This window comes from Mustela nivalis (genome assembly GCF_964662115.1).
Source record: "Mustela nivalis genome assembly, chromosome: 4".
NCBI classification, from domain to species: Eukaryota; Metazoa; Chordata; class Mammalia; order Carnivora; family Mustelidae; genus Mustela; species Mustela nivalis.
The window spans coordinates 154,205,690-154,224,252 of record NC_139023.1 but is presented as its reverse complement, the minus strand read 5'-3'; the positions used below and the strand labels follow the sequence as shown (position 1 = coordinate 154,224,252).

At 38.9% G+C, this 18,563-nt stretch overlaps 1 long non-coding RNA gene across 1 annotated transcript in view; it reads left to right on the top strand.

The window, feature by feature from the left end:
• LOC309862750 overlaps positions 1–18,324 on the top strand; it is an 81,797-nt gene extending 63,473 nt beyond the window's left edge. The window contains exon 5 of the long non-coding RNA XR_014310693.1: positions 17,729–18,324. This is a non-coding gene — a long non-coding RNA (uncharacterized lncRNA). The remainder of the gene's footprint in view (positions 1–17,728) is intronic.
• Positions 18,325–18,563: the final 239 nt, after the last annotated feature.

Genomic DNA, 18,563 nt, shown 5'->3' with positions numbered 1-18,563 from the left:
AGTTGACCGGGCTGTAATCTGTGCTTCACACTCAGTCTGTGTCCGGGGTTCCAGTCAGACGCCTCTTCCAGCCAGAGGCAGACAGGGGCAGCGTAGAAATAACCATAATCCTAAAAGGAATAGAGTTTCTTTTTATCACCTTAAATACAGAGTCGTTCTTTGCCCCTGGGGGTAATTTTCCAGCTACCCCGTGTATTTAAGAGCAGTTGGTATCCCAGGGCTCTTGAGATGATTCATACAGTTTCCTGCAACACTCCCCTGTCTCCTTCAGATTTTGTTGAGGCTGGTGGTTTCTGTTACAAGTCATAGTTAGTGAGTCTTCTGGGGGTTGAGTGAGGAATTCTTTTCCTAACAGTTTGCTTAAAGGCGGAGGAGGATGTTCCTTTTACGGATATCAGGAAACATGAAAGAGAAATAGTTAGATCTAATCCTTTACAGATAGAATTCTATTTGTCTTCCTATTTCACTTGGATGTGTCCTTTTTTTCCCAGCTTTAGAAACTAACAGATAAGAAAGCAGCTTAGACTTAAGTAGTGCCTTTTTTTTTATTTTTTTAGAGCAGCATTCACAATCCAGTTTGTATGTTCTGAAGAATCTTATATCTGAAAAAATAAGGCATTCACACTAAATACACTTTAGGAATAGCTAATTAAACAAAATAAAGTAGGTTTCTTTACTGCAAGACTTTTCAGTTCCTTTAATATACTAATGGGCGTTGTGACACTTCAAGAGTGGATTATACTTTTCTGAAAATTATTTGACCAGTTTGTTTTGGAAACAAAAACTTTTAAACTTGTTCCTGCCAATGCAAGTTTCACGGCTCTCGACTCAAAAGGGATTGCTTGTTGGGGTGCCTGGGTGGCTCAGTGGGTTAAAGCCTCTGCCTTCGGCTCAGGTCATGATCCCAGGGTCCTGGGATCCAGCCCCACATCCGGCTCTCTGCTCAGCGCGGAGTCTGCTTCCTCCTCTCTCTCTCTGCTTGCCTCTCTGCCTACTTGTGATCTCTGTCTGTCAAGTAAATAAATAAAATCTTTAAAAAAGAAAAAGAGATTGTTTGTTGCTGTGCTTGACTACCATACTATCCCCCAGCTCCAAACCTTCCCTACTCTACTCCACTTGGTGGTGCAGGGCCAAGACCCTGGAGAGCACATTTTTCTTTAGTTCATCTGGCTTCCTTTTGGGATACCCTTGAGAGAGACTGGGCAGCAGGAGAAAGGGATAGGGCTTTTCCTTCTTCCTTTCTGTGGGCTGTTTCTAGATACCACACTATCAGTGGCCTTTCACTTGGCACCAGTAATTCATTGCTGTCTTCACCTTCTCTCCACACTCGCAGAGCCTCATTGGAGTCTGAGGTGAGGTAGCTGCGGCTCCAGGTAGGGGCCCCCTTCTGAGTCAGAGCTCCAAATCCAAGAGGCCTCTCCTCAGAGCACCCACATAGCAAGAGTGGCTTGTCAGGGCCCCACCCTAAGCCCTGGGTCCCACCTCCATGGGGCTCTCCCCCAACTTCCAGCTCTGGAAATTCCAGCTTCTTCCCCAAGAGTAGAAAGCCGCTGGCCACCTAACTCTGTTATCTTAGTGTTCCTTTGTGCTGTTTTTGAGCTCTCCAACATCTGCAAAAAAAAAAAAAAAAAATTCCCATATCAAATTCTCTCTGTTAAAACACCTAGTGTGGTATCTATTTTCCTGACCGGACCTCAGTGGAAAAAAGAATGCCCATGAGAGCTTCTCCTCCACAGGAGTGCCTTGGAGATGGAGGGAGGCTGGGAGAGTGGTTAGAAGAGGCAGTAGAGGCCTTGCCTTGAATCTAAAGCAGTGGTTTTCAGACTTTAGAAATTCAAGGGAACTCAAAGAAGTTTCATTTTGAAAATTTCATAAGCACCCCTTGAAATAATAGGATACATTCTGGGGTGTTATTAAAATAGAATTATGAACTCCTTTTTTCATCTATTAAGTTACTCAGCAATTTTAGTAAAAATGTAATGAAATGCAACCTTTCTGCAGGGCCATATTTGCCATAATTTTAAACACAGACTAACCATTCCAAGACACTGGAAAGAGATAGTGTGACTTGGTAGGGTATTGGAATTCGAATATTGAAAATGCAAGCATATGTTCTCGTGGAATCTCTAGGGATACATTTAAAAATATTTGGTTTAAAAAAAATAACTAAATCTCTGTGTCTCAAATTTGGCCAATCATTAGAATCATCTGGGAGGTCATTAAAATTTCAGATGGCCACATTTGACCCCAGGACCAGGGATTCAGACTCTACTGGGTTGGGCTCCTGGAACTGTTATTTTTGGAAAGTACCATATGATCAAGAGATTCTGATAATGGACATTTAGGATCCATTATTATATAGAATACAAATGTTCTAATTTGTTTTTAGAACTTAGATTCAAAATCCAGTGTTTGCCCCCCCCCCACCACGCCCCAATAAAAAGTCTGAGCTAGGAGCCTTGGTGCTGACAGCTCTCTATCCTAGCAGGGGGCAGCAGGGAAACCCTGAGCTGCAAGAGACAAAAGACAATGGAGCTTCCCTCCACGGCTGATTTTTAAGGGCTTTTGATCATCTCCACCCAGTGTCCAAACCAATCATGGAACCTCAGAACCAAGGCAGTTCTGACAGGTTGTTTCCACACCACGACACCATTTCTGTCTGCTTGTGAGGCCTCCGGGGTAGGGGGATGGGGGTGCTGCGATCAGGGTGCTGCGATTCTAAGTTACAAGTGGGTCTTTCACAATCGGTACAGAGTTTTTCCCCAAGTCGTTACCTTGCTGGGATTCTAAGAGACAGTGGCCAGGCATCTGACTTCTGAAATAAACAGCCATCCGTGTCCACAGGTCCTGCCAGGAGCTTCTCAAGTAAAGGGACAATGAAATAAATGAAAGAACATAGCCAAGGTGAGCAGCAAGAGTCTCATTTAACTTGACCTCAGTTTTCTTGCTTAGAGAGCTTCAGTATTTTACTTTATTTTAAAGATCTTATTTATTGATTTGACCAAGAGAGCACAAGCAGCGGGAGAAGCAGGCAGAGGGGATGTGAGAAGCAGACTCCCCACTGAGCAGGGAGCTCAAGCAGGACTCCATCACGGCACCTTGGGATCATGACCTGAGCCAAAGGCGGCCGCTTAACTGACTGAGCCACCCAGGCGCCCCTGGAGAACATCAGTATTTTTTATAACGTTTTGTAGAAAAGGTGAAAAAGGGCATCTATCTGGCCGTGCAAGTCCTTTCTTCCTCCCTGTGAGCCTCCTAGTCAAAACTAGCAAAGTTGAGGAAATCAAGAACTTCCTGCTCAAGGCCAGGAGAAAGGATGCGAAATCCGTTAAGATGGAGAAAAGCAAGGATAATGTCGCATTTGCAGTTTAGTTAGTACAGCAGATACCTTTACACCTTGGACAGAGGGAAGACAGAGAAACTGAAGCCTTCCCTGCCCCTAGGTTGCACAGCGAAGGAACGGAAGTGAACCAGACATGCTGATTTAACTGTATTGCAATTTTTTAAAAACTTAAACAAATGAATAAATAATTATTTAAAAGGGTGGAAGGGATACTTGTTTTCCAGCTGCTCCAGTTGGCCAGTTGCAGTGACTTCCAGTTTGGATGAATATTGTTGGGTTGCTGGGGATGGTGGGTCCTGGATTTGATCAGGGAACTCACCCGTCTTGTGGCTTTTCAATCGTGGAATCTGTTGACACAAAAAATCCTCAGCACTTTGGGTGATTCAAGTGCACTTTCCTAATTTGCTCTCTTTTTACCCTCTTTGTTATTTCCACATTCCACAAGAATCCATCACTCCTCTCTGAATTATGTGCTGCTTAGGACTGATGCTTATACCACCCACTCTGGGAGGGCAGCCTCAGCTTCTTGAACTCACAGAACCTATTGTTCCGTCCCTTTCTTACCCAGCGCTGTCACTGCAGCCCTCTACTCCAGCTGGGAGGGCATGGATATGACTCCCCGGAGAGCCATTCATCACAGCAATAAATGTTCTGTGTTTTACTAAGTTCCATCAAAGTTCACCTCCACACCGAAGCACAACAATTGTTCTCTGTGCGTTCTTTTCTGTGTCAAAGCATAGCATTCCCAAAAGTGCACAAGCTATTTGTATATGTGTGGTAGGTCAACTTGAAGTTGCGTACACATCTGTACACAGACCACTTGTGGATGTGTTTGGTTTTCAGTGTATTTGAGTCCTGGTGAGAGACTAGCACTTACAGGACCCCTCATAGCTGGGCTGAACCACCACTTTCACAGGCTTCATGTAGATGTGACAACTACTTTGATGTGCGCATTTTCAGTATTGTTCTCCAGTTTGCTTCTTATCCTCCCAGGTGTGTGTGTGTGTGTGTGTGTGTGTGTGTGTGTGTGTGTGTGTGTGTGTTTAATTGCTTCACTTATTTAAACATCTCTAAAGACTGCTAAGTTAGTTAGCAGTACAAGCCTGTTGCTAGCTTTCTCTTCTCCCTTTTTGTTTTGTTTTGTTTTGTCCACATGCCTAAATTAACTAGAAACATTCATTGCTCAGTCATGAGGGTGGGATTCTTCTCTGTAGAGTCCAGAAGGACATAAAAAGCAGCCTGTCTTTATGTTAACATAGACTGTTTTCATTGTCCTTTTCTTACCAAATGCTCTCTGCCGACTTACTGTAGAAAAGAAGCAAACACTTCCCTTGCTTCTCAGAGTATGCAGTCCTGTTATTCCGCAATTTTAGAACAATTTACTATGTAAGCCATCCAAAAGAAAATAAACAACACACACACACACACACACACGCACGCACGCATGCACACGCACATATACTCCATGGCAAAACAGAACAGCTTGGACATTCTTTCCTTGTTTTTTAACTTCATTTGCTCAATAGTGTGTTTAATAAGATATATACCAACTTATATTGTCCAGCACTATTTAATGCAATAACCTCTACACACAAAAAGGCCTAAGCATTTAGCCACACATGTCATCAAATAAGAGATTTGGTAATAATGTTCTGTAATTTAACATTTAGATTTTAAGTTGTGCCTTGTTAAGAAAAACAAAAGGGCCTATTAACTCACTTGCTTTACTTGTTAACTCTATTTTTTAACTGCCTGAGCAAACATCCAATTAGAGGGGTAACTTGTTAGGGTCATACATTAACTAAAAAGAAAAGAGGGAAAAAAAAATTGTAGCAGAAGCCAGGAATTTCCAAAGACTTATTTTGTTTGAGTTAGGATATGATATCTTTTATTATTTTTATTTATTTTTTAAAGATTTTATTTATTTATGGGTGCCTGGGTGGCTCAGTGTGTTAAAGCCTCTGCCTTCGGCTCAGGTCATGATCTCAGGGTCCTGGGATCGAGCCCCACATTGGGCTCTGCTCAGCAGGGAGCCTGCTCTCCTCTCTCTCTGCCTGCCTCTGCCTACTTGTGATCTCTGTCTTCAAATAAATAAATAAAATATTTTTTTAAAAGATTTTATTTATTTTATTTATTTATTTGAGAGAGAGTACAAGTTGGGGGGTGGGCAGAGAGAGAGGAAGAAGCAGGCTCTTCACTGAGCAGGGAGCCCGATGGGGGCTCCCTCCCAGGACCCCAGGATCACAACCTGAGCAGAAGAAAACCATTCAACCAACTGAGTCACCCAGGGGCCCCAAGGATATGATATCTTTGAAGTAGGCTGATGACAATCTGTCCCTTTACATATTAAAGATAAATGATTTAGACATCCCTGTCTGGCTACTTTAATCTTAATTGCAGGAAAAGACAAAGTGGAACACAGATTAAACGAAGAAACAAAAAACAGACTGTGCGAATGAGCATAAGGAAAGCACAGTTCCAAATTTTGTGTTGAATTTAACTTTGCCTCAGTTGATCCGTACAGCCTGCTATCTCACATCATTCCAAGAAACACGAAAACCTCAGGTTTTGATACAGATGCTATCAAAAGTTCAACTGGTTTGATCAAAGTTATGGTTCTGCAGACCCACTCATTCTTAGAGCAAAAGTAGGTAACCAGGTTACCGGTTAAAAGACAAATTTTTTCTAAGGACTCAGAAGTGAATAACCAAATCCCACATTAAAATCTGTCATGTGTTACATTGACATTACTTTAAATTCTAAACCTTTTCCCCTAGTTTTTTTTTTTTTTTTTTTTTTTTTTTTTTTTGAGAAGTAATGGACATACGTCACTGTAGAAGTGTAAGGCACTCAACATGATGGTTTGATTTATATATACTGTCATTACTACAGCAGATCCATCTTTTACATAAACATAATAAAAAGAAAAGAGAAAAATTTTCTCCTTGTGATAAGAACTCATAGGATTTATTCGTTTAACGATTCTCAACTATGTATCATCAGCAGTGTTAGCTCTAGTCATCATGTTATACGTCGCATCCTTAGTCGTCATCTGTTTTACAGCTGGAAGTTTGTCCCTTTTGACCGCCTTTCTCCAGTTCCCCTTCCCCACACCTCCCACCTCTGGTAACCACAAATCTGACCTCTTTTCCTGTGAGTTTGTCGTTTTTGTTCTTTTCATTTTTTTCTTTCTTAGATTCCATATAAGTGAGATCATACAGTATTTGTTTCTTTCTATATGACTATTTCACTGAGCATAATGCCCTCAATGTCCATCCATGCTGTTGCAAATGGTAGGATTTCCTTTTTTTTTTTTCAATGGCTGAATAGTATGTCATAGTGTGTGTGTATGTGTGTGTGTGTATGCACACCCACATATATACATATAAAACATACATACATACATGGGGGTGCAGATGTACTTTTGAGTTAGTGATTTCATTTTCTTTGGATGCATTCCCAGAAGTGAAACTACTAGATCATATGGTATTTCCATTTTTAAGTTTTTGAGGGTGCTCCATACTGTTTTCCATGGTGGCTGCGCCAGTCTACAATCCCACCAACAGTGCACCGGGTTCCCTTTTCTCAACATCCTCACCAGGGTTTGTTCTCTCTTGTCTTTTTCATTATGGCCATTCTAACAGGTCTGAGGTGATATCTCATTGTGGTTTTAATGTGCATTGCCCTAGTGATATTGAACAAGTGATATTGAACATCTTTTCATGTACCTGTTGGTTTTCCATATATCTTCTTGGAGAAATGTGTTTTCAGGTCCTTTGCCTATTTTTTCACTGGGTTATTTGGGGATTTTTTTTTTTTTTTTTTTTTTTTTTTTTTGCTATCGTATAGGCTCTTTACATATTTTGGGTATTAACCTTTTATCAGATGTTTGCAGATATTTTTTCTATTCCATAGGTTGTATTTTTACTTTCTTGATGATTTCTTTTGCTGTGCAGAGCTTTTTAGTTTGATATAGTCCTACTTGGATTTGGCTTTGGTGCTTGTGCTGTAGGTCTCATATCCAAAAGATCATTACCATCATCTATGTCAAGGAGCTACATCCTTATGTTTTCTTGTAGAAACTTTATGGCTTCGCATCTAACAATTAAGTCTATAATCCACTTTGAGTTAATATTTTATTAGTGGTGTAAGGTATGGATCCAGTTTTATTCTTCTACATGTGAATATCTAGTTAGCCCAGCACCATTTATTATAGAGACCATTGAGTATTCTTAACTCCCTTGTCAAATATTGGTTGACCATATATGATTGAGTTTATTTTGGAGCTCTCAATTCTGTTCCATCTGCTCCATTGATCTATTTGTCCGCTTTTATGCCAGTGCCATACTGTTTCAATGACTATAGCTTTATAGGGTAGCTTGAAACCAGGAAGTGTGATGCCCCTCATGTGTTCTTTCTCAGGATTTCCTTGGTTCTTCAGAGTTTTGTGGTGGTTCCAAATAAATTTTAGAAGGTTTTTTCTATTTCTGTAAAAAATGTCATTAGAATCTTAATAGGGATTCAGTTGAATCTCTGGGTGACTTTTAGTAGTATTGGCATTTTAACAGTATTAATTCTTCCAATCTATGAACATGGGATGCATTTCCATTATTTTGTATCTTCTTTGATTTCTTTCATCAATGTCTTATAGTTTTCAGAGTACAACTCTTTGACTTTCTTAATTAAATTTATTCCTAAATATTTTATTGTTTTTCATACAATTATAAATGGGGACAATGTCTTTATTTCTTTTTTGGATAATCAATTGTTAGTGTATGGAAATGTTACTGGTTTTTGTATGTTAATTTCATATCTTGCCATTTTATTGAATTTATTGTATAGATCTAACAGTTTTTTGGTTGAATCTTCAGGATTTTCTATATATAAAATTATGTCATCTGCAAATAGAGACAGTTTTACATTTTCTTTTCCAGTGCTGACACTTTTATTTCCTTTTCTTGCTTGATAAGCCTGGCTAGGACTTTTAATACTATGTTGAATATCAATGGCAAGAGTGGGCACTCTTGTCTTGTTCCTGACCTTAGAGGAAAAGCTTTCAACCTTTCACCATTGAGTCTGATGTTAGCTGTGGGCTGGAATTTTGTCAAATGCATTTTCTGTGTTTTGTGTCTCAGGGGTAAATCCCACTTGATTACAGTATATGATCCTTTTAATATGCTGCTGAATTCAATTTGCTAGTATTTTTTAGAGAATTTTTGAATCTTTTTATATTTATCAGAAATATTGGCCTGTAGTTTTCTTTCTAGTAGTGTTCTTTTCTGGTTTTTGTATCAGGATAATGCTGACTTTGGGAGTGTACCCCCTTCTTTGATTTTTGGACGAGTTTGAGGAGGATTGGTGTTAATTCTTTAAATGTTTGGTAATGATTCTAGGATTTCTATTTGTTTGTTTTTATGCTGAATACATACTTCAGCCTGTTCTACCAGGAAATGTAACCCAAGCATATGGAAGCTGCATAACCCATTCAACACCCCTACATACAGTGACACTTAAACAGAAAGCACAGCCAATGATGTCCCCCATCTGCAGAGCAAAACTGGTGGCCTCACCTGACCAGGAAACTCAATGCACACTGTGGCCTGATTTAGGCCCCCAAATATTGAGCTGTATAGCTCCTGGGTACTGTTCTGTTGCTCTGCCAGGGAAAGGAAGTTAATTCATAGTCCCACCTATTACTGAGTATAGTACTCAGTCCTAGCTAGTAAACCTGACTGAGATCCACATTCTTATTTAGATAAGGAACCAAGTTTCCTGGTCGAGTGTGCCCATGACACAGTTGGTTCTGCAGATGAGCAAAACTACTGATTGGGATTACTACTTGGGCACTGCAGGTATGAACTCTGCCTGCCAAGATCTATGTGCTGGTTGTTAAAAGACCCTTCTCTCTCTCTGTCAGAGTTAGATTTCCAGTGGTTGAGCCCTGCAAATTCCCCTGCAGTTCCTGTAGTGTAAGATCAGAGAAAGAGCTCCTGCAAAGCCATCCATAATGCTAGAGGTGGCTGATTGTTCCCCCTGGGTTCTCTTTTCCCACTGGATTAACTGAAGCCTTCCCTGAAGGCTCAGGGAAGACCTCTCCATGTGGTGCTGCACTGGTCTAGGGGACAGGCAGTTTGGTCAATATGTAGTTACTTCTCTTACCCTTTTAATGCAGTGTGTCTTGGTCTCTGTGGTACAGGGAGGTGCTTCAGCCTTACCCCCATGTTCTAGGGTTCTCTCAGTGCTGTCTTGTTCTTAAAGAGTTATTAGTTCTGCTTGTGAGAGGGAATGAAGTCAAGAACAAAATATGTCGCCATCTTGTGACATGATTCCCAAAATTCTAAACTTTGATTGGAGAGGATAAGGAATACACACACACAGACACACACACACACACACACACACAAAATAATGGAATCTAAGAAATATATTGAATAATCAGTGACTAAAATATTAATCACAAGCTTTTTTTTAAAAGATTTTTTAATCTATTTATTTGACAGATTGACAGAGAGATTGCACAGGTAAGGCAGAGCAGCAAGCAGAGGGAGAGGGGGAAGTGGACACCCCTAGTGAGCAGGGAGCCTGACTCAGGGCTCAATCTCAGGACCCTGGGATCATGACCTGAACTGAAGGCAGATGCTTAACCAACTGAGCCACCCAGGCACCCCTTCTTTTTCCTTTCTTTTTTTTTTCTTTCTAAGTTTGTTTAAGTAATCACTGTACCCAATGTGGGGCTCAAACTCACAGCCCCAAGATCAAGAGTCATATGCTCTTGCAACTGAGCCAAACAGGTCCCCCCCCAATCACAAGCTTTTTAATAAAACATCTAGAAAAAAAAGTGACAAAACCTTAATCCAGATGTTTGATTGATGGATTCTAAAGATCTATATACCTTGTTTTTGTCAGAGTTTATGTTTTTTCAATAAATCTTTCAATTTTTAGTCTAACTTTTTCTTGTGATACTTCATCATTATATTTTGCTTCTTTTGATTTAAGACCTAAACTTTTTTGAAATATTGTAGTGGAAGATAATTATCAGTGATAAGACATGGACTGTTGGTTATTCACCAAACCAGATTCTTTTCTTACTGAGCTCACACATGGTTTCCAAGGCCCTTTTGCTATTAGACATGGCCCTAAGCCTGTGTCCTGAGCCAATGGAATGTATGGAGAAGTTATGGGGAGCGTCTGGTCTTCTTCCCCTGAGAGCTTCTGATGAGTAGTTCTCTATGCTCTTTCTTTCCTCTTTGGCCATATTAAGTGCAAATAAGTGCAAGACCCTTGGAAATCATATACTGAAATGAATCAATACTGAAAATGGCAGAGACAAGAAGGAAGGAACTTGGGTACCAAAAATTACTGCTTGAAAAAAAACATTTCCCAAAGGACAAGAATACCCATTATGTGATCAAGGAGTAAAACTTTTTGTGCCTTAAAAGATTTTTGGCTAGGGAACCTGGGTGGCTCTGTGGGTTAAAGCCTTTGCCTTCAGCTCAGGTCATGATCCCAGTGTCCTGAAATTGAGTCCCACATCAGGCTCTCTCCTCAGCCTACTTCCTCCTCTCTCTCTGCCTACTTGTGATCTCTGTCAAATAAATAAATAAAATCTTAAAAAAAAAAAAAAAGATTTTTTACAAAACACAGAAAGTTCTCCAGCACTTAAAAGCCTTCTTATTTGGGGTAGATATGTAGTGACAGGTCTTCACATACTACCACAATAGCTGAAGTTAGATATTCCTTATCTCTTCCTTCTGTCAGGAAGAACATGGTATGTGGCCTTCACCTTATCAATTAGATGCTCTTGCCAAGGCTTTGGTACAGAATGATATTCTTAATTATTATTTCTTTGTTTTGAACAAGGACATGTGACACTGTCTTCACAGAATTGGTTTTCCTTGTAGGTTTCATATGGATAGTTAAATTCTTTTCTGGCTCTTACTTCAACTAATCAGCAAGTAAACATCTCTAGGTCAAGTTTCAGAGAAATTCTGAGATGTTAGAAGTATTTCTGCAAAAGATATTTTGATATTTCTGTCAAAATTAGGAGATTTATGTTTTAGTATGTACTTAAATGAACTTCTTAATCTCGCCCATTTTTGCTGTCTGGCAACTGGTAAACCTTATATGTTTTGTATTTGTTTGTTAATACTCTATGGCTTGGGCCAATCGTTTTTGGCATGTCCACCATGGAGAATTCCCTTTCTAATGTTTGCCCCTTTCAGAATCTATGTAGATTGAAAGATTTTAGATCACTAAAGACTTTTATTAAGTGATAATAAATTTGCCTTTTTATATCTTTTCTTAAAGATTTTATTTATTTATTTAACAGAGATTGACACAGCGAGAGAGGGACAAACAGGGGGCCCGATGCAGGACTGGATCCCAGGACCCTGGGATCATGACCAGAGAGGAAGGTAGACACGTAACCACTGAGCCACTCAGGTGCCCCACCTTTTTGTATTTTGTTACTTTTCTCCTACTTCTCATTCTGGAATAAATTATAGAGTAAGGTGGGGCCTTTCTAAGGAGTGGGGATGGCTTTAACTTGGGCTAGTAGAAGTTTTTAATCTTGGCAGACATCAAGACATCAATTAGAATTTTTTAAAGATTTTATTTATTTTTTTGACAGAGAGAGATGCAGTGAGAGAGGGAACAGAAGCAGGGGGGAGTTGGAGAGGGAGAAGCAGGCTTCCCACTGAGCAGGGAGCCCTATCTAGGGCTTGATCCCAGGACTCTGGGATCATGACGCGAACCGAAGGCAGACGCTTAATGAATGAGCCACCCAGGCGCTCCAGAAATTAGAATTTTGATGGACATTTAAATTTACCAATCATATTCCAATTAATAACATTTATTTTTCCAGGTATTATGTGAGTGCTAAGGACACAGAAATGAGTAATTTATGCTCTATGTTCAAGAAATCATAACCTTGAAGAGGAGACATATACACAAAAAGAAATATCCAAAACTGTGGCGGCCTTGTATGTAGGTGAATATAAAAGGAAGAGGGTTCTTTATTAGTCTCCTAGGACTGCTGTAGCAAATTACCATAAACTGAGTGGCTTAAAAAACAGAAACTTATTCCCTCACAGTTTTGGAGACTAGAAGTCTAAAATCAAGGTATTGGCAGGGCCATATTCCCTTTGAAGTCTCTCAGATAGAATCCTTCCTTGATTCTTCCAGCTTCCGCTAGCTCCTGCTAATACTTGTCACCCAGTGTCTTATAGATGAGTTGCTGCAGTCTCTGGCCCCTTCTCACATGGCCTTCTCCTCGGTGTCTGGGTCAAATTCCCTTCTCCTTATAATGATACCAGTCATATTGGGTTCAAAGCCCACCCTCATTCAGTATGATCTCATCTTAATTTGATTATGTCTGAAAGAGCTTATTTTCAAATAAGGTCCTTTTCACAGATTCCAGGTGGGCATGAATTTTTGAGGGGACACTGTTTAATCCAGTACAAGCTTCCAATGCAAGTCAGAAAGATGATCAAAGGGTATTTCCTAGAGGAAGAAGGAGATGAGAGCTGAGCTACACCTCGAGGGGTAAATGGAAGTGAAAGTAGAAATAAGACGGTTTATCACCTAAACATGTGTGTTACCACATAAAGCAGATTTTTTAGAATGCCTTCTACACAGAAAATTTTATTGTAGTCCTTATTTTAATTAAGATGAGGTTCAGTCTCAAACACTTACTTTGTCTTTCTTTATAGTAATGTCTCCTTCACTGCTTTAATCCAAGCAATCCTACTTTATTCTCAGCTGTGAAATATTTAGAATCCATGTGCTAAATACATATCACATTAACACTCCCTAGTGCAAGAATCTCTCTGTAATCCCAGCCTCCTGGCCTCATTCCAACTGTAAACATGAAACACCTGTAGGCCTCTCATTTTCCTCTGATTTGAAGTCTGAAACTATTCTCACTCATAAGGAAGTAGAAAAGATGCCTGCATTAGGATCAGACCTGAGTTCATTCATTCATTCATTCAATCATTCACTCCACAGATTTTTTTTTTTTTTTTTTTTAGTACAAACTGTGTGCAAAGCACTGTGCTAGGTATGGAGAAGATTAAAAAGATAAATATAATATATGTCCTGTCCTCCAAAAGTCTACAGTCTAATAGAGAGAAAGAAAACATAAGTAATATACATCATTTGTGGCTCACAATAATAACTCAAGAGGTATTTAATGTAGTGAATAAAAAGATTTAAACATTGTGGGGCAGAAGGAATTATTCCTGACCTTAAACTTCTTGAGAGCTGGATTCTGGGAACTTGCCTGCTTAGGTTTTTTTTTTTTTTTTTTTTTTTTTTTTTTTAAGATTTTCTTTACTTGGGGCACCTGGGTGGCTCAGTGGATTAAGCCTCTGCCTTCGGCTCAGGTGATGATCTCAGGATCCTGGGATGGAGCCCCACATCAGGCTCTCTGCTCGGTGTGGAGCCTGCGTCCCCCTCTCTCTCTGCCTGCCTCTCTGTCTACATGTGATCTCTGTCTGTCAAATAAATAAAATCTTAACAAACAAACAAACAAACAAACAAACAAGATTTTCTTTATTTGACAGAAAGAGAGAGAGGGAGAACAAGCAGGGGGAGTGGAAGAGGGAGAGAAACAGGCTCCCCACCAAGTAGGGATGTTGACACAGCGTCTGATCCCAGGTCCTCAGGATCATGACCTGAGCCAAAGGCAGATGCTTAACCGACTGAGCCACCCCTGGCTTGGATCATTTAAATGTACTTAATTCCTTAAGCCATTAAGTCATTGCCAGCTTTCAAATTTAGTCCTTAACCCTACTGGGTCCCTACCACCTTGTTTTATTTCCATTCCACCCTCCACCTATTTTAGGCTTAAATAGGTGTGCAACTTTCTAGAAACAACCATTTCTCAGATGCGTCTCTTAGAGCTTCCTGCTAATAGCTTGAGAGTCACTGCTGGGAAAACACACCATTGACTACTTGGTGGAACAGATGATGAAGACCTTTTTCTTTCAAACTTGCTATGACTACTTCCCACCTAGTTCTTCACCAAAATGAAACTTAGGAGAAATCTGAAGTTATCACCTCAACTTCAAACTTAGTGTTCTGAGGGGTTCTATAGGACAGATGGGATGGGGATTTGAAGAATATTTCTTCATATGCTTAGGGTATTGCTGGATCATATGATTGTTCTATTTTTAATTTCTTGAAGAGTATCCATACTGTTTTCCATAGTGGCTGCACAAATTTACATTCCTGCCAAAAGTGTATTTCCTTACCAACCCTTGTTACAATTTCTTGATAATAGCCCTTCTAGCGGGGGGGGGGGGGGATAATATCTTGTGGTTTAGATGTACAGTTCCCTGATAATTAAAAAGAAGTTGAACACTTTTTCATGTACTTCTTGGCCATGTGTACATCTTCTTTGGAAAAACTTCTGTTCGGATTCTCTGTCCATTTTTTAATCAAATCATTTATTTTCTTGCTGTTGAGTCATATGAGTTCTTTATATGTTTTGGATATTAATTGCTTATCAAATATATAATTTGCAAATATTTTCTCCCATTCAGTTGGTAGACCTTTCGTTTTGTTCGTGGTTTCCTTTGTTGCAAAGAAGCTTTTAGTTTGATATAGTCCCATCTGTTTATTTTTGCTTTTTTTGCCCTCTCCTTTGGTACCAAGTCTTAAAAAATCATCACCAAGACCAATGTCAAGGAGTTTACTGCCTATGTGTTTTTCTAGCAGTTTTGTGGTTTCAGGTCTCACATCCATGTCTTTAATCCACTTTGAGATAATTTTTAGATATGGTTTTAGATAGTGGTCTAGTTTCATTCTTTTACATATAGCTGTCCAGTTTTCCCAACACCTTTTATTGAAGAGACAGTCCTTTCCCCGTTGTATATTCTTTCCTCCTTTATTATAAATTAATTGACCATAGTGTATGGATATATTTCTGGGCTCTCTTCTGTTCAGTTGATCTGTGTGTCTGTGTTTATGCCAATACCGTACTATTTTTGTTACTATAACTTTGTAATAAAGTTTCAAATCAGAAAGTGTGATAACCTCTGGCTTTATTCTTAAGATTACTTTGTCTGTTGGGGGTCTGTTGAGGTTCCATACAAATTTTAAGAGTTTTTTTCTATTTCTGTGAAAAGTGCCATCAAATTTTATTTTATTTTTCATTTTTTAAATTTTGCTACCATAAATGAATGTTGAATTTTGTCAAATGTTCTTTCTGTATCAATTGAGATGATTATATGCTTTTTATCCTTTGTTTTGTTAATGTAGTTGATCACATTAATTTGCAAATGTTGAATCATCCTTGCATCCCTGGAATAAATTCCACTTGATCATGGTATATGATCTTTCTGATGTATTGGTGAATTCAGTTTGCTAATATTATGTTGAGGATCAGTGGAGGATCTAATGAAGACACTTGTAGGCCTATTAATTTTTATATATTATTAATTACAAAAGTCATACATGATTTTTTAATTTTAATTCAGACAATACAGAAGTAAAAAGTAATGGCTCCCTTTTCATAAACCAAAGGATACTACTATTTATTTTCTTCTTTATGATTATCCTGTAGCCCATATAAAGATACATTAGGAAATCCATGAGTTCAAAGCCATTTTCGCTATAGTAAGACATTATTTGCCTTTTTCACAAGGCTGATGTTTGCACTGATGGTGCAAAATCAATGATATGTAAAAACTGCTCATGTCTTAGCATGAAACAAGACCATGGCTTCTAACTGTACCAGAGTCACTGTATTCTTCAATGCCATGCACTCACAGGAACAACCACAAAAAAGGCCTCTTTTAATCAAGAATGTGCTTCCAGCGCATCTGGGTGGCTCAGCTGATCAAGTGTCTGCCTCTGGCTCAGGTCATGATTCCAGGGTTCTGGGATTGAGTCCCACGTTGGGCTCTCTGCTCAGCTGGGAGCCTTCTTCTACCTCTCCCTCTGCTGTTCCCCCTGCTTATATCCTCTCTCTCTCAAATAAATACATAAACCCTTAAAAAAAAAGGAAAGTTCCTGAAAAATCAGTAAGAATGATTACTTTTATTAAACCTCAACACTGAGTATATGTGTTTTTAATATCCTGTGAGACAAAATGGGGCACACAGATCAAGCACTTCTGCTGATACCAAAGTATGAAGTTTGTCTGGAGGAAAAGCACTTGTGACGTGGGTGTTGTAAGCCGAACTAGCTTCCCTTTTCATTAAAATGTCATTTGTACTTGAAAGAATCACTGTCAGACTATGGTTATTCAGACTGAGTTTTGGCTGATGTTTATTTTTATTTTTATATTTATTCATTTTTAAATTTTTAAATTTTTATTGTGTTATGTTAGTCACCTAAAATACATCATTAGTTTTTGATGCAATGTTCCAAGATCCATTGTTATTGGACTAGAGGAGATTATGCTGAGCTATATTTAGTTTTAAATAAAACAAGTGAGCCAGTCACTGAAAGAAATGTTGCCAGTGATAAAATTTAAGCTTTAAAGTAAAACTTGAGGGGCGCCTGGGTGGCTCAGTGGGTTAAGCGTCTGCCTTCAGCTCAGGTCATGATCTCAGGGTCCTGGGATAGAGCCTCACATTGGGCTCTCTGCTCAGCAAGGAGCCTGCTTCTGCCTCTCTCTCTCTCTGCCTGCCTGTCTGCCTACTTATGATCACTCTCTTTGTCAAATACATAAATAAAATCTTTTTTTAAAAAAAAGTGCAGGGTGGGATGCTTGGGTGGCTCAGTCAGTTAAGCATCTGCCTTCAGTTCAGGCCATAATCCCAGGGTTGTGGGATTGAGCCCTATGTCGGGCTCCCTGCTCATCAGGGAATCTGCTTCTCCTTCTCTCTCTGCCCTTCCCCCAACTTGTGGTCTCTCTCTCAAATAAATAAAATAAAATAAAATAAAATAGTGCAGGGTGAACCAATGGATTTTAGTGAAACAGAAACACAGCTCATTGATATGGTTTCAGATATCACATTGTAAATAATCTTCAAAAAATTACCACTTGTCTAGTTATCTAGTTGTAGTATAGCATCAGCTACAGTTATCTGAAAAGGCTATTTAAATACTCCTCCCTTTTCCAACTTCATATCTGTTTGAAGATGGAATTCTTCATGTATTTCAACCAAAATGACATATAATGGTTTGATTGCAGAAGAAGATATAAGAATCCAGCTGTCTTCTATTAAATCAGACATTAAGGAAATTTGGGAATGTGTTAAAATAACACTTCTTCATTTTTTTAGCATGAAGTAAATAATATATTTTTAATTGCTCCATTTTAATTTCTAATATTGTTAATATCGGTAGATACAGCTAGCTTGAACAAAACCTCTTTGGGGAACTCAGTAATTTCTTTTTTTTTTTTTTTTAAGATTTTATTTATTTATTTGACAGATCACAAGTAGGCAAAGAAGCAGGCAGAAAGAGAGTGGCGGAAGTAGGCTCCCTGCTGAGCAGAGAACCTGATGCTGGGCTCAATCCCAGGACCCTGAAATCACGACCTGAGCTGAAGACAGACGCTTTAACCCACTGAGCCACCGAGGCACCCCGGAACTCAGTAATTTCTAAGACTGCAAAGGGTCCAGAATTAGACACTGATTAAGAAGAATACTTAATGAAACATGAAAATAGTGACAATTCAATGTCAAAGAGTAGAAAACAGAATATAGAAATGTCACCTTTAGGGTGACAGATAAAGTAAAAAATATATGTACACAGAAAAGAAAGAGGATGACACACAAAAAAAAGAATAATAATTTAGGTAATTCAATTTTCTTTTATTTTCATGAACTGTCCAAGTTTTCCACAACAAGAAAATTTTCAAATCAGGAAGAATAAAATTTCAATTACAACCACAGATCATTTATTTGCATTATAATAGTGACAACTACCAAAAGAACATTATGTTTTACTTTTATTAGTTATGTATAAGGATTTCATACATCTGATTATAGAACACTGAGGTTTTTAAATAAAGAAACTTCACAGAATTAAAAGAGTGTATTTCTTCTTCATATTTCCCCTAGAAGGCTACTTGCTTATTCAAATGATGTTTTTTTTGGAAGCCTTATTGAAGAATTATCTGTAAAGAGAGTCAGCCACAGAAGAAATTAATCTTACATCCTCATCAAGATATGGCATCCTCTCTCCTGCCCTCCTCTGCCAACTTAAGCTAACAGTGTAAGCGGTGGTTGATATTGAACTAGAGAGGTGTTGAGAGCAGCAAGGC